Genomic DNA, 15,242 nt, shown 5'->3' with positions numbered 1-15,242 from the left:
TGTATAACTCCTAATTCCAACACAGTCACCGCAGTCGCCATGTTGGGTGACAGTGGTTCCCAAAGTAAAAAAAAAAAAAAAAAAAAAGAACCCTTTTCACTTTGCATGTCTTTGACCTGATTTCACCCTCATGTATCTTCAATGGCACTAAATTTAGATCGGCTCAAGTCACTTGTCAAACCTCACAGCACTGTCACTTCTGTTCACTCCAGCTCGGCTGTGCATCCGGGCTAATTGTTCCCTAGATGTGAACATTCACAGCCATCTAATCACTCCCCATTCTGATGTCTGTGCCGGAGAACAGGTTAATCTGAATTGAGTGTGGAATTCAACAAAAATCAAAAACATCCTGATTGGCTGACAGTCTTGGTTAGTTGTGTGATTTCCGAGTGAATACGCCATTTCCAATGGACCTGGACCTCCCACTGACAAGTGCTCAATGGAAATTTGTTTGAAAGACACTCCTTGGAAATGTTAGGAGTACACACACACACACACACACACACACGTACACACACTGGCTATCATAGGGAGAAAGTCTGATCTCATAACTGTCAATGATGGACAGGAATAGTCAGCCTTTTTGAAGTGACAGATTGGTCCAGGTTTCCTATGCAGACCCTTTTCCGATTGATTTTGAATTCACTGTTTGTTTGGGCTCAGATGTTCACAGGGAAATCACAGTGTTTCTATTTTTAGTATTTTTATACAATGTCCAAATTGATTGTTTGGCTAGGCACGCAAATAAGTCTAAAATGTACAACGATATACTCACCAACACTCTGCCAAACTGCTGATGGAGAAAAGTAGGAAGCGATCCCGTTTTTTTTTTGTGTGTGTACACCTACCAACACATGAAAGTCATTTAGCCACACTTAACTGTTGTACTCTTGTAATATGTTTTCTGTATCCTGCCTTCTCTTGCTGGCAAAACAAAGTATTGGTAATCCTCAAATGCAAGGTACACTTCATGAATTTTACATTACGCCTGATCATTACCATAACGATGCTATCAAAGTTATTAGGAGCCTTCAACGCTGTTTTCTCTTATGCAGGGATTTCTCTTAGATCTCCTGTCAAGAGGGTAGGTTATCATCCACAACCATCTAGCACATACAGTAGCGAGCACAAGCCCCGTCTCCTAATGAGTGTGTATGCATGTCTGAGTGCACGGTATGTAAATCCTTGAGTGTTTGAGGGAGGAGGGGGGGGTTAGTCTGTGGGTGTACATGAGTGCAGGTGTGTTTAATAATGTGACATAAAGATGGCTGTTTTTGTGTGATCGCTTCAAAATTAGCAGACACTTTGCTTTTTTTTTTTTTTTTTTTTTTTTTTTTTACATTTTGTACATTTTATTTGTTTTTTGATAAATATTATAAATCCAGCATTTTGGCAAAGAAAACATATACCAGTACTATATACTTATGTTGGAAGTGTATGTAAAGCACTCGTTTAGATGTATTGTATGAAGCAGGCATCCTGACAGATGTCCAATATAAGGTGGAGTAATTAGCATTTTCATCTGATTTAGGCTCATCTCTCCCCTGCTATTGTCTCTCCTTCTGTCACCCCGTCTCCCCCATCCTCTTCCCTGGGTGACGTGATGGCCTCTGAAGTGGTAAAAACAGTAAAATGAGGCTGTTTTCCTGTGTTGTCCTTTTCCCCACACACACAAACAAGCTGTAATTATCGTCTGCCGGGGACACGGAGAAGCACAGAGAACAAAGTGCACACCAAACAGCCCTGTGACAATTGAATTGGTACAAAATATGAGCCTCGTGCACACAAATACACACGTGCATCATCATCACACGCAGACAGTCATGTTTTTATCAACACATGCACCAACAAAAAAAGACTGAAGATGGACAAAGACAAGTTGTCTTGTTATGCTGTGTTTCTCCCCCCCACCCTAAAAAAAAAACACACTTTACTGATGGATGCTGATGATTTCTGATGATATTTACAATGATGGACACAGGGGTCACGTGCAACAACATGTTGTTCCATTGGTATTAACGACCTCACAACAAAACATGCACCTTCAAACTCATGCATACATACAAACACTGCATGCACAGCAAGCAGCCTTCTAACAATCACTCAGCACACCGCGGGTTCCTTCCTTCTATCTGCTGGCAGCAAATTGGATGGTCTCCCATACATATTTTCATATGCTGATGGCCACATTACTGGTGCAGGCATCCTGCTGAAGTGATTTGTGGTGCTCATTTGAAAGTGATAAAACGCAGACAGCCACTGAACTCCTACTCAGCGGTGGCTGGAATCAGGCTGTCTTTTATTGCTTTACAGCGTTCGTGGTAACCTGGTCACATTGATAATGGGCTGTTGTGCTAACAGGCAGATAACACGTCCAATCCATCACCAACTTCTTCATACACGTGTTGTTTTGCTTTTAAGAAGCAAAAGTAACTGTGCGGCGGCTGTTATGTGAACCTGGCGTTTTCTTTTTTTTATTTTTTATTTTTTGTGGCGAGCCCTCCACAAACCAACAATGGATTCATTAGAGTGCAGCAAGTTTGTTTTAATAGGCAAGAAAAGACAGCTGTTAGCGACATACATTGTGGCACATATAGTCTTAAGTACTGTATACAAAGTTGCTCATTATTCACTCTGAACTTGTTTCCTCATCAAACTGTCAGATTCCGTGGTTGTTATACATTATGATTACCTTCCTCTCTCCTCGCCCCTTATCCGCTGTCCCGCTCTGCCCCATGATTACCACACTGCCTCGAGCTAGTGAATTTGAATTGGGGACCACCTATTATTTTTCACCCCATGTGATAGTAATTATTTACAAATTGTGTGCGTCTTGTGAAACGCAGGGTGTTGTAACAAGTTGCGCAAAAGTATAGGCAGGTGGAGCGGTCTTAGGTTTTGAATATGTAATTGATGCAATAGGATTAAAACACAGCCACAGGTATTATAGGGGGGTCAAGCTGAAGCTGCCCTAGAGACACTGCTAACCCAATCAGGTTATTATTACAGATTGTCATGACCACCTCTGTTTTTTCCCCCATTTAGAAAACACAAAGGCTCTCGGGGTTTGGACGTGAATGTAATTATCTATGAATAACAATGGGGTACAAAGAGAGCGACGCTTTCAGCACTTCTGTATTCAATCAAACCAGGTTCTCGTCCATTATACGTCTTAATTTGGTGAATCTTCACGCAAATTACTCAGGCTAGTCTGATTCGGGTGGAAGTACAAATTACAGAACGGCGAAATGATTATAAGAGACATGAGGTCACTAACTGGAAGGTAAAGTAGAGATGCTGATTGCACAGGATGTAGTATATTATGCTCCAAACGCGAGGCGCGGTCTCCGTGTGGCACAACCAAAAGTTCTGAGTCAAAACTATTGATTTCCACTGAGATAATGTGGCTGAGCAGTTTCAATGAAATTGACAGATTAAAGGTCTCTGGGCATATGTAATGATAATTTGTAAACCACTGCTATATGAATTCAAATTAGTGGATGCTATACTGTAGCATGCAGCATTAGCTAATGCCCAGAAGCATGCCACAAGGCATGTACATATACACAAGTTGGCTCATACTACATGAAACATCCCACATACCCTGCAGTGACAACAATTTATTACAAAACATCATCCAACATTACACTTTGCCACGTGTGGGCTTTTTTTGGCATTAACAACATAGATTACTACCCAAAATAAATATTTCTGCCTTGACTCTGGACAAGCCACGGACATTTTCAGAGATGGAGACATATCAATAAGGAAGCTTTGCTGTTGTGTCCTGGAAAATGTGAAGAATACTTCTTGTTAAAAACTACTCCAATACAAGTAAAAGTAGCTCATTCAGAATATTACTTAAATTAAAGTAGTCCTACCTAATTATTTGCATATTAACTTACTTAAGTATTGAATTTAATTAAAAAATTGCCATTATCATAATTGCAAATAAACACTGATGCGTGATCTATTACATGTTTATAACACTGTAGTACAACTGAATAACACTGTAGTGTCTCATTAACTACCATAACATTTAGGTTTGTGTTTAATAAAACAACATAAAACCAACCAAAGAACCATTACTCACAGAATGGACACGACACGAGTAACGGTAAGAAGTCTGAGTAAATACTGAGTAACGAGGGCATCCTTAGAAATGTAGTGTATTGCAAAAAGTACAGCATTGGTCTTTTCAACCCTGCAAAATAATACTCAAGTAAACTACAGATGCTCAAAAATACTACTTAACATCTATTTTTTTTCCATTTTACAATAAAAAATGATTCATCAGATGAGGCTTTTTGTCCATTACTCCATGATCCAGATTCTAGGTGTGGACTATGGGACAAAAATTCAGCCCTGGCATTTTGTGTCCAAACCAGTCCACTACATTATCAGCGACACTATGTAGAAGCTATTATTAAGTCAGTGATGCTCAACATGTGGCTCTTTATTTCTTAATTTTAATTATCATTCCCCCAGAAAACCTTAAAAGGGGGAAACTTTTAACTTCTTTCTAACTATTTCCTTTTTGGCCATTTTACTTGATTTTTTCAGACTTTAGCTAATAAATTAGCCAATAAATATCCCTTTTTTGTTATTTTTTGGCCATTTTGCAAGTATATTTTTGACACTTTTACCCAATTTGTCCTTTCTTTAATTTTTGTGGCCACTTTTCTTCCAAATAACTTTTTCCCAAATAATACCACTTGTTTCCCTTTTTCCCCTGCATTTTTGCTCTTTTTCACAATTGTTTGCCACATTTTGCCCTTTGTTACTATAGTTTACCACATTTTGCCCATTAGAGCTATACCTTTTGCCATTATACAACATACCACCTGGTTCCTCTTTATTTGCCCATTTTTTGACCACTCTTGACTGCTTTTGACCCATTTTAGTCTTCTTTCACTCTTTTCTTGCTATGTTTTTGCCACCTTTGGACCATTATTGGCCACCTGTTAACATGTCTGCCTCCACTCGCTTGTCAAAAACCGGACCAACCCACTTTGGGTAGACGGCCCACCGGGACGATGCCTGGTATGCCAGATGGCCAGTCCACCCCTGGATCCAACCATCATGTTTCTGTTATTGGTGCACTTTGCTTGTGGCTGAACTAACTGACAGCACTTCTTCACCAAGTGTACCTATTACCTTGTTTGATGCAACCACGCTTGCCAGATACCATCCAAATATTTTGGCATGCTCAACCTTTAGGAATGAACATTTTTCCAACTAAAAGCTTGCTAATCATTGTGCAATTTTAAGGCAGCATTGTTGCTTTTTGTCTAATCGTTGCCATTTCTATGTCTCCAGTGTATGCATAGAGCTGCCGCACTGGCCAACATGCTGCAGGGTGTTGAAAAGGCCTTCACAAAGTCTATTCGATATCGCACATACTGCACCTCCAAACAAAACAAAAAAAAGTACAATACTGGTGCCTGAAACCATCCAATAATAGCCAATTAGATCATAAAAAACCTTACTCGCTGCAATTCTCCTTTGCACAAATACACAGCTTGCGCTGCAGCAAAAAAAAAGGAACCCTTGGGCTGTTAAACTTTAAAGCCCCTGCTTCAAAAACTACATAAAATAAATAATATGGCTTAAACCATAACCCAGGGAGACCTCGCTCACTGCCTGATAATTGTCTCCTTTCATGGCACCGTCCTTCCAGAACATTATGCCGGAGTTCTCAGGCCTGCTGGGTGCTATCACACGGGGCAATCACAAATGAAAGGAGGGGTTTCAGAGAGGCTGACCTCCACAGGGACCTCCACAGGCCCGTGCTTATCCGACTGTGGGGATCACAGCCCACAGAAACAATTTCAAAGACAAGGTGAGATTGTTGCAAACAAACCAGTTGCACTGCCAAAGCATCTCATAAATACACAATGTACACATGTATGATTTGTATAGACTCCTAAACACAGAGAGCATCACACGGGCACGTGCACACACTGACTTTGGTTCTTTACTCAATCTTTCTTTGAGGCAATTGCCGCTTTCAAACAAGATCTGAAAAAGATAAAAAAAAAAAACCTTTGCACCCGTCTTCTTCTGATGTTCAGAGACATACCTGCAGTCACTGTTATTAGTTGCTGCTTGTATTGATATGCATCATGCCCAGAGTAGCATGTTGGCGGTAAAAAAAAAAAAAAAAAATTACTGTGTGTTTCTCCCACGCGTCTTTGGACAAACAGGCGCTCTCTGACCTCCTACCACAGCAATGTGTGGGATATGAAGCTACATCTAATTGGGTCTCGGAAACAACAGAAGATAAAAGGAAGAGTTAACCAAGTTTAGCATCCAAACTGGACAGGTTTACTCAAGACAGAAAAATATTGAATACGTCAGATCTTTAAGTTCTTAGACCAGTAAAATGTTACCAATAACAACCCATTGTTTGTCACCTCAATGTCTCTATTTGTACCTGCATTATTTGTTTGCAGTACAGCTAGAAAAGGGTTATAAAGCACCACCAGGAAACAATAACAAACTCCTCGCTGTTGGTGATTATACATATACAGTGTCTTTTTTTTTTTTGTTGTTCTGAGTGTGTTTGTGTGCATGCGTGTGTGTGGGAGACATCCCCGTGGGCTTGCAGGCGTCAATAACACTCTATAAATTCCTCCAACACATCCATAATAACTCACGATGGGGTTCTCTGCCCTTTACTTCAAAGATGTATTTTTGCGTGTATCTGATTGCCAGCAAAGATGTAATATCCACAAGGCGAAGCTGGAGAGTGAAAACCCTAATGATCTGATTTATTAGGCAAGTGAATCTGTCACAGCAAAATAATATGATGCTTTACTCAGAAGCGTCTTGTAAATAAGGGTAATTAGGTAGTCTGTTCTCTTCAAAGCAAACAGCAGCCTTGCTGGATTTATTGATTTCTTTCTTCTTTTTTTTAAACACTGGTGGATAATCAGCTCTGCAGTGTGAAAAATCCAGGGATGTCTGTAAACTCCTTCCTATAATACTGTTTTTATTGGAGGTGGATTATACAGAGCGACGGTGAGGGAAGAATATAAAGATAAGATACAGAGAAATGTTGATAGCAAATAAAGACGATCTATACTGAGCATTTTATTATTTGTTTATTTATACCAAAATAAATCAAATATTACGTCATAATTAACGTATCATTTTAACAATATGTCTGCATTTTAGCATTAGGGAAATACATTTAATAAACAAAGCTGCCTTGATTTATCATTAGAACAAAACTACAACTAAAAAGTGTGAATTCTTGTCATACCTTGTAGCTTAGCATTTATTGTGCATCCACTTCCTGTTTATTTTCAGGCTTACATGTAAAGATCTGAATCCGTCCGAAATTGAATGTCTTGCAGAGTGAGGTGATTTCACAGGGAATACTGGGAACAAAACGGAACAAAAATAGTGTGAAGCAAATCACTTTCTGGCGAAAAAGACAAGAATTCACTGTAAGAATGAAGTAAAAACACTTCCGTCTACGGAACTCCACTTCCCACAATGCAATGTACAAAACTTTTCTGACAATGTCAATCAATCAAGTTTTGACAGTGGAGATCAAAACAAATTCTCTCGCTGCAATTTCAACTTTGATTCATTGATCGAAAAGGGCTATACAATGGATTATTATTATTATTTATTTTTGTTATTATTTTTTATTATATAGCTTTAAATATATATCTTTTGACCCACTTTCTCCTTTTTTCATGGTCGCAGGGTATATCACAATCGCGCAATAAATAACTAGAAAACACAATTGTTCAATTTTTTAATTTAAAGTCTCCGCACTATACTTTTTCGTATTTGCACATTTCCATTCCGCATTAATCAGAACTCAATTGATAGCAACTGTTTCTCTGTGTCCACATAGAAACATGTGATGTATTTTCATGGGGTTGCCATTGACTGATAATCCACTCCTTAGGCCTACCATCAAAGTCCAGCGCTAGCCAAGAGGCTCCATGTGTTGCTATTGATTACCATTCAGAAGAGTATAAAACATCTGGGAAACGGTAAGATGAGCAGAAATTTAAAAAATCTGTGTTTCCCTCAGGCACTTTATAGACCCATTTGCCTTTTTTCCATGAAACATTTTCCTATTCTTTCCCTTGAGGGAATGATACGAGTTATAGAAGCTGTATGTGCGGCGCAAAAAGCTACGCTGTTTACCAATAGAAATCCTGGAAGCGTGAGGTCAGATATGTGTGCATGATGTAGGTACTCATCATGTTATCCAGTAGTCCTAAAAGCATTGTTGATTATTTCCGTATGTATTTATCTGATGGGGATTATGTTCATTAGTAATCTGAAGATACAGCACACTTTTTACAGATTCTGTGTCATAAAATATCATGTGGGAATACAAAGAAAAAAAAAGAAGCTAATCAAACAAGCAGTGTGGATAAATCTCAATGACTGTGCACTGATTTTTGGTATTTGGTATTTATGCTGTTTTTTTATTTCTCTTTCTCAATGCAGACGCAGTCTTTTACACTACAACCTAAACAAAGCCTTATTTTCCTTACAAAATATGAACTAATATGTTTAAGAATAATTATTTTCACAAAAGCCTAAACCAGTCATCTTTTCTATATCATATATATATATATATATATATATATGTTTACTGAAATATGTACGGAATGCATACAAGTAAGAGATAATTATTTAGACAGGATACACACATAATGACAATCGTGCTGTTTTTGTATTGGGTAAAGTATGTATATGTGTGTTTCTATATATTGATTTCATGGGAAAAGCCGTTGACTCCCGAGTCATGACTGCGTGAATTATGACGTGGAATGAAATGTAGCCAATCAAGAGGCAAGCTGATTGAGGAACCAAGAAGCAGGTGTAAAGTGTTACTGGGCAAGTTATCGTGTTAACGCAGGAATTAATTAACGCAGACAATAATTATATCACACATTAACGCAGTTTCTTGTTTTTATGTTACATGATGAAGAGCCGGTGTCATGTACTGAGTGCGCATCGTACTGAGATTGTATATGCACATGTGCACTACCGGAAAATGTATTTTTGCTAAATAAAATAATTCATTTTTGTTTATATTTCTTTTCAAAGTGAACGGACACATGTTTTATTTGTTTATTGGATTAGGTTAGGATCAGGGTTGTAATCTCAGTACGGAGGTAAACTCAGTACGTGACACCAGAACAGAAAAGAACTTGCGGGACAGAAACAAAGAGAAAGGTTCCGAGCTCTTACATAATGTTATTTGTAGCTACTGCAAAGCTGAATTTTCTCATCACCGGAGGACCTCAAGTCCTAAGTGTCACTTAAACACAATACACACCGTACGCATGATACCAAATCACCCACCCAAACAAACAGCGCACGGAGGCTTCGGCAGTCCACATTGGATGCATCGTGTGGGCAAAGCATCGATAAGCAAAAGCGAGACATGCTAACAAATGCCATGGGGAAGTGGATAGCTACAAACTGCAGGCCGATAAGTGTCGTTACAGATGTTGCTCTGAGGAACATTCTTAGGATCGCAACAAATGACGGAAGGTATGAGCCTCCCGTCACGAGAAGAATACGCAAGTTGTATGAAAAAGAGTTGAATATAAAAGCGACGACGTTACAAAGGTTGGTCTCACTGGAGACTACTGGTGCAGAAGAGTAAAAACATGTAACGTTGGAGGAATGGATAAATGCAGTTAATTCTGTTTATTTATTTATTTTTACTCAGATTCTCCAAAGAAAATCTAGTACAACATGGACTAAAATGTCTCCTGCAATGGAAATCGCTTTGTACTTTTTTTGTGTGTGGTCAAGCACTTCATCTCACTCTTTACATGGACACTTGCTCCTAATAATAGCCTGTTTATGCTGCTCCCTAAGAAAATAAAAATGTTTCTGTTGTTACCTGTGTAGAAAACAAAGAAAATGTTGCTGTTGCTCAGATGGTTGATACTGGCTCTGGTCTCTGGAGGTTTATTATGTTGTACTGCTGTTTAAAGGGAATTTTGCTCTTAATAAGCACCTTATCTGTTTGTGTAAAGTGTTTACAAGCCAAATACTGTTGCACTTTTGTTCATACAGCAGTGCTTTTCAAATAAAAATATGCAATACACTACATTTGAAATTATTATTGAATTTTGCCCCCATTACTGCGATTAATCGCGATCAATTGCAGAGAATAATGCGATTAATCTCGAATAACCACCATCAATACCTCATCTTATATCTCCACTTCCATGTTGCATGTTGTGTTTTCCGGTTGTTGCTATGTTTCTGCTTCTGTGGGGGAGTTTTTGGATCACTTTTGATTGATTGTTCAGATTAGCGGAGTAAACCATACTAGAGCTATAATCAGACCTCAAAGATTAGACTCGACACAGACTGAGCCCGACAGAATATGGCCGAAACCCGTCCGAAAGGGGCCTCGTCTGGTTCTGGCAAAGATCTTCAGCTTCAGAGGTCTACAACGTATTTTAAAAAAATCTCTCCAGATTTAGAAAATCCTTGTTTTTAACTCACTTTACTTTTACAACCATTGATTACTAGTTTTATCAGTTTGAAAATGATAATTTGCTGATAGAATTGCAGAAGAAATGTTGGAGAGCCACTTGGTTTTATTCACTGTGTTTCTTACAGCAGACTTGCCTGATAAATGATTCCTGTTTCCAACCAAGCATTCAACGAAGCAAATAGAGGAGTATTGTATATAATAGCCATAGTCTGACATTGTTGTTTGAGAATGTCTTTTTCAAAAATACAGGGAAAGCATCTAAACCTAAATAAAATCATTTTATAGGTAGGATATGGTAATCCATTGTAATGTATCCGTATGCATTTGTCATTTATTGGAAATATGGGTAAACCAAATATTTTGGCAACTATATGACCAATTCCTCTGATTGTCCTCTCTTCCACATAGAGAGGAAGGTATTGACAGATAGAGATGGGTGATTTTATTGGCTGATATTTGCCATAAAATATGATATTGAAAAACCAAAATACAAAAAAACAAAAATGGCACTTTTCCATTACTAAAAGTAATTTTTTGCACCAATGATGTTTATTTGTGGAATACATTCAGTGGGGCATCGTCACATTAAAAGTAGGTTTAACCTGTTATTTCAGTGGAGATATTTATAATGTAACCTTAACTTAGGTTGGGGGGGGAGTATATATTGGTATCGGTAAATATCAGCAATCAAAAATGTAGTAATGAACATATTTGGCATATCGGATCTTGGCAAAAAGCAAACATGGAAAATCCCATTGTGGAGAATAAGAGTAACATTAAGATTTGAGGCGTAAAAGATTTTATTTTATTTTACATCTCCTTATTTTTGAGGCAGTGGCTATCCGTATGGTTGCCGTATCAATATACCAACAATCTATCTGATCTGTACGCAGCGCCCCTCATTGGCCAGTTTAGGTTACGTGACTAAGACTAAACCTAAAAATTGTTGCGATATAGGTTTATAACCTAACCCTGACCCTAAGACGCTACGTACATGTACTTCAAATACCAATAGCCCTGGGGGTTGTGGGTACGACACCGTACGAATAGACACTTTCTATTTTTTTACCCAATCGTTGAAATTAGCGATAGCATTAGCCATTACGTTGTGAACATCAGAAACATTTAAGAGCCTACACATGTAAACATCTGTTTTCCCAAACTTGCAATGGTTTCATGAAGCAAGATTGTTGTTTAAATAGTTTTGTACTATGGAAATGTCTTCATTTCTCAGTTTACTGATGTTTTAAGATGTTAATCCAAAATCATGCGTTTGCTTAAAAGACTGAAAATATACTGGTTTTCTGGTATGAAAGAGTCACTCCACTATAAATTGGTATTGAACTTTTTCAGACTTGATTAAAGACATGATTATGTAATTATCGACCTATTCAGTAATTAATAATTCATTTCACAAGCAGGCCTTCAGCACAACGGAAGTTGTCACTATCACTGTATAAGTAAAAGCAACCAATTGCTTTCATTCTAATTCAAAGCGTGAGTGTTTTTCAATAATATTGTCTCAATCACAGAAACTTGGAGCTGATCTCTCTGAGATGGCCTTTCTGTCTGCACCGGAGTCTTTTAACAAGGTGCAAAGCCTCTTTGCCCGGCTTTGAATGAGTAACTGATCTAATTGTCTGTCAAGACTATGTTTTGCAGCGCCTCATCAAAACACAAAGCTTCAGAGAGATCATTAAGCAGCAAAAATCACCCCTGCGACCTTTACTCCGCCTTAGTCCAGATTAGCATAAATCACTTTGGTTGACTGATTGCAACGACAAAGGTACAAAATAAAGATAGAGATTTTTTTTTTCTTCTTTTCTTTTTACTTAAAATAAAAAAAGTCTGAAGTTGTGCGAGCTTTGGTGATATCTTCATTTCTTTATTTATATCCTATTTCTGAGATGAACTTTTATCGTGCTTCTAATTTTCTGCCTTGAAATGAACTTGATGAAAATAGTTTCCTGTCTTTCTGTCCAATCAGCTTCTAACTGTCCTGCTGGGTGATCGTGCTCAGAGACGATGAACGTGGGATTGGAGACCATGAGCTAACAAAAGCTAAGATAATATCGTCTATTTTCAGTGCTATTACGCTCACTTTTGATTTTAGTAATTGTGTTAGATTTATTTCCTCCTAATGATTTTTTTTTTTATAAATGACTTAATGATCGTGCGCTTGTGCGTGTGTGCATTGAAATATTGATCCTTTTTAATGTGTGAATATTATTTACTCAGAGTGAGTCTAAATACAGGTTTGAAGATGTGTAGTTAAAAGCAGCGATGATGAATCTCCACCAAAGACATTTGACGTTGCCTGACTTGAAGTGTTTGTTACTTTACACTTCAATGGTGGAGATTTAAAAATGAATTATTATTAAATATTATTTAAGTTAGATATTTATGCAGCATATCCACAAATATTTATATTAAAAGCAGAAGGAAAATAAAAACAATTCATCGTCATTTGCAGGGTGTTATTCTCAAAATCTACCGTAACACTAGATTTCACCTACTCCTAAATGGCTATAAGATGTTAAAAGACAGATTATGAACACAACCCAATAATCATTCTTTACTGTCATGGGAATATTTATCTATTATTAAATGTGTTGATATATTAATGCATTTTTTTTTAATCATTAACCATACTCACTTTATCCTGTTTAGGGTCATTGAGGCAAAGTGGAAAAGCAGATTCAGGTTTACGCACATTATTTTATCACCGTAATCAATCAACACACTCACATTTACTTCTACGATCAATTTTGGGACTTTGTGTACATTTAAAAAAAAAAAAAAAAATGCTCTATTGATTGGTTTTATGCATTCCATCAAAAGTATTTGGATTATTTGAAAAATAAACTCAATTTAATGCTTTTTTTTTTAGCCGTCCTGACAACAAATAATAAATAATAAATATTATTATTACTAAACAAATTCAACTTGCTTATCATTTTACCATTAAGAGATTTTTAGTTGAAGCCTGATGCGTTGTGTACATAATGCTTTACTCTCTGACTGCTAATGTCAAAATAATGAGGTTTTTAAGATAGTATCGTGATGATTCAATTGTTTTTGACTTTCAAACATCAGAAATGTCACTGTTTTACAGCCATTGCTGTTTTTTTTTGTTGTTTTTTTTTAATTTCATAGCCTACATTGTTTGAGAACACAACTATTTAATGGCTAATGAGTACAGTCTAAACAGCCGGTCATAAAATGAATTTGATCCCTTTTGGGTTTATATTAAAGACTCAAAATGTTAGTTTGGATATTGCCTTGTGCTGTTTATGACTCCAGATCCTTTATGAGTACTTGCCAACAAAGCCAACCAAAGTCTAGCCCAAACAAACTGGGATGAAAAGCAGCCTTTGATCCAAGTCCGGACGGACGTAACGACTTCAGCCGCTTTAGCTTCATTGTTTTCAGCTGATGTTCGTCTGGGTGGCTTCATTTCAAGCTTCGACTGAAACAGCCGAGACAGTATTTCCTCAGGCCTGAATAGCCATGATGTTGGTTCACAGAACTTTTTCACGAAAAAAAAAAAAAAACCCAAACAGACTGTCATAATCAAAGCCAATGGAGCAGCTCCTGATATTACTGCGATGCACCATGACAAAATGAGAAAGCTGTAACTTCACATCTTTGAGCTAAATATACACTATCTTTTCAGGCCATTAAGCTCAGTTATTTTACACTATTGCCAGAGCCCCACACAGATCCTCATGGTGAGGCTCCGACAGCCCACATTCCATCTGATCATAGTTGTGTGTGACATTTCAAAGCGGATTAGGACAATTAAATGTGATATAAAAAAAAAAAAAAAACTATTTTCACGTGACCTTTGAGTGCTTGACCTCTGGAAACAGCAGAGAAACAGAGAAGCCTCCGACTTCTGGGATTTAAATGTGGTGCAGCAGCTCCAATTCCTGAATGAGACAAAATCTAAGAAACAAGGAACCAAACGGATGAACAAATATAGCGAGAGAAAAAACACACAGTTAGTGACTGCCTAGTATAAAAACCACAACTTTTATGGTGGATAAAGAGAAGTCTGACAGTCAGGAAAGACTCTTTTAAATGATTAGAAACTGACGGCACCAAACACGCACTTTCATATCATTTAGAGCATTTCTGAACATTTGCCTACATATTGCCAACAGTCTCCCCCTCCTTGTGTGTTATTGTGTTTTTCAAACCTGTGGCCAACACAAACAGCTTGATGTGCTTGAATATGTTGACAAAGCAGCCATGGCTCATTGGAGGTTGATGGATGGCTGTGTGTGCCTTGCTAATTATTAGTACACATAAAAGGATGCTGTTATTTCCAGACACGGCCCCAGCCAGAAGGGTCAGTGGGTAAATAAGGAGCCATCAGTCTGCAACTATATCACTCAATCTTGATGTATGAGCAAAGAGGTACAAATTAAACGTGCAGGGACCTTCTAAAGGGGTGCACACTCACCAGGACGCCATTTGAACTCGTTCCTGTACCGCGCTCAGACAATACGCTACTATAGCACATGGTGTAATTACTTTGTATACACACATCTGGAATTTGGCTCCTAGAGAACGCTAATGCAACTTTTTTTTTTTTCTTTTTTAAAGAAGAAAAGAGCCCATTTGTGGTGGCTTTGCTGGAGCCTTACAGATAGTCCCTGATTATGAACATTTGCTCAAACTAAGCAGAAACTACACATTGGTCTAAAGATTGCAAACTTTGTCCTATTTTTCAAAG

This window comes from Gouania willdenowi, chromosome 21, assembly GCF_900634775.1.
Source record: "Gouania willdenowi chromosome 21, fGouWil2.1, whole genome shotgun sequence".
Lineage (NCBI taxonomy): Eukaryota > Metazoa > Chordata > Actinopteri > Blenniiformes > Gobiesocidae > Gouania > Gouania willdenowi.
Note: the sequence above shows the minus strand (reverse complement) of the source record.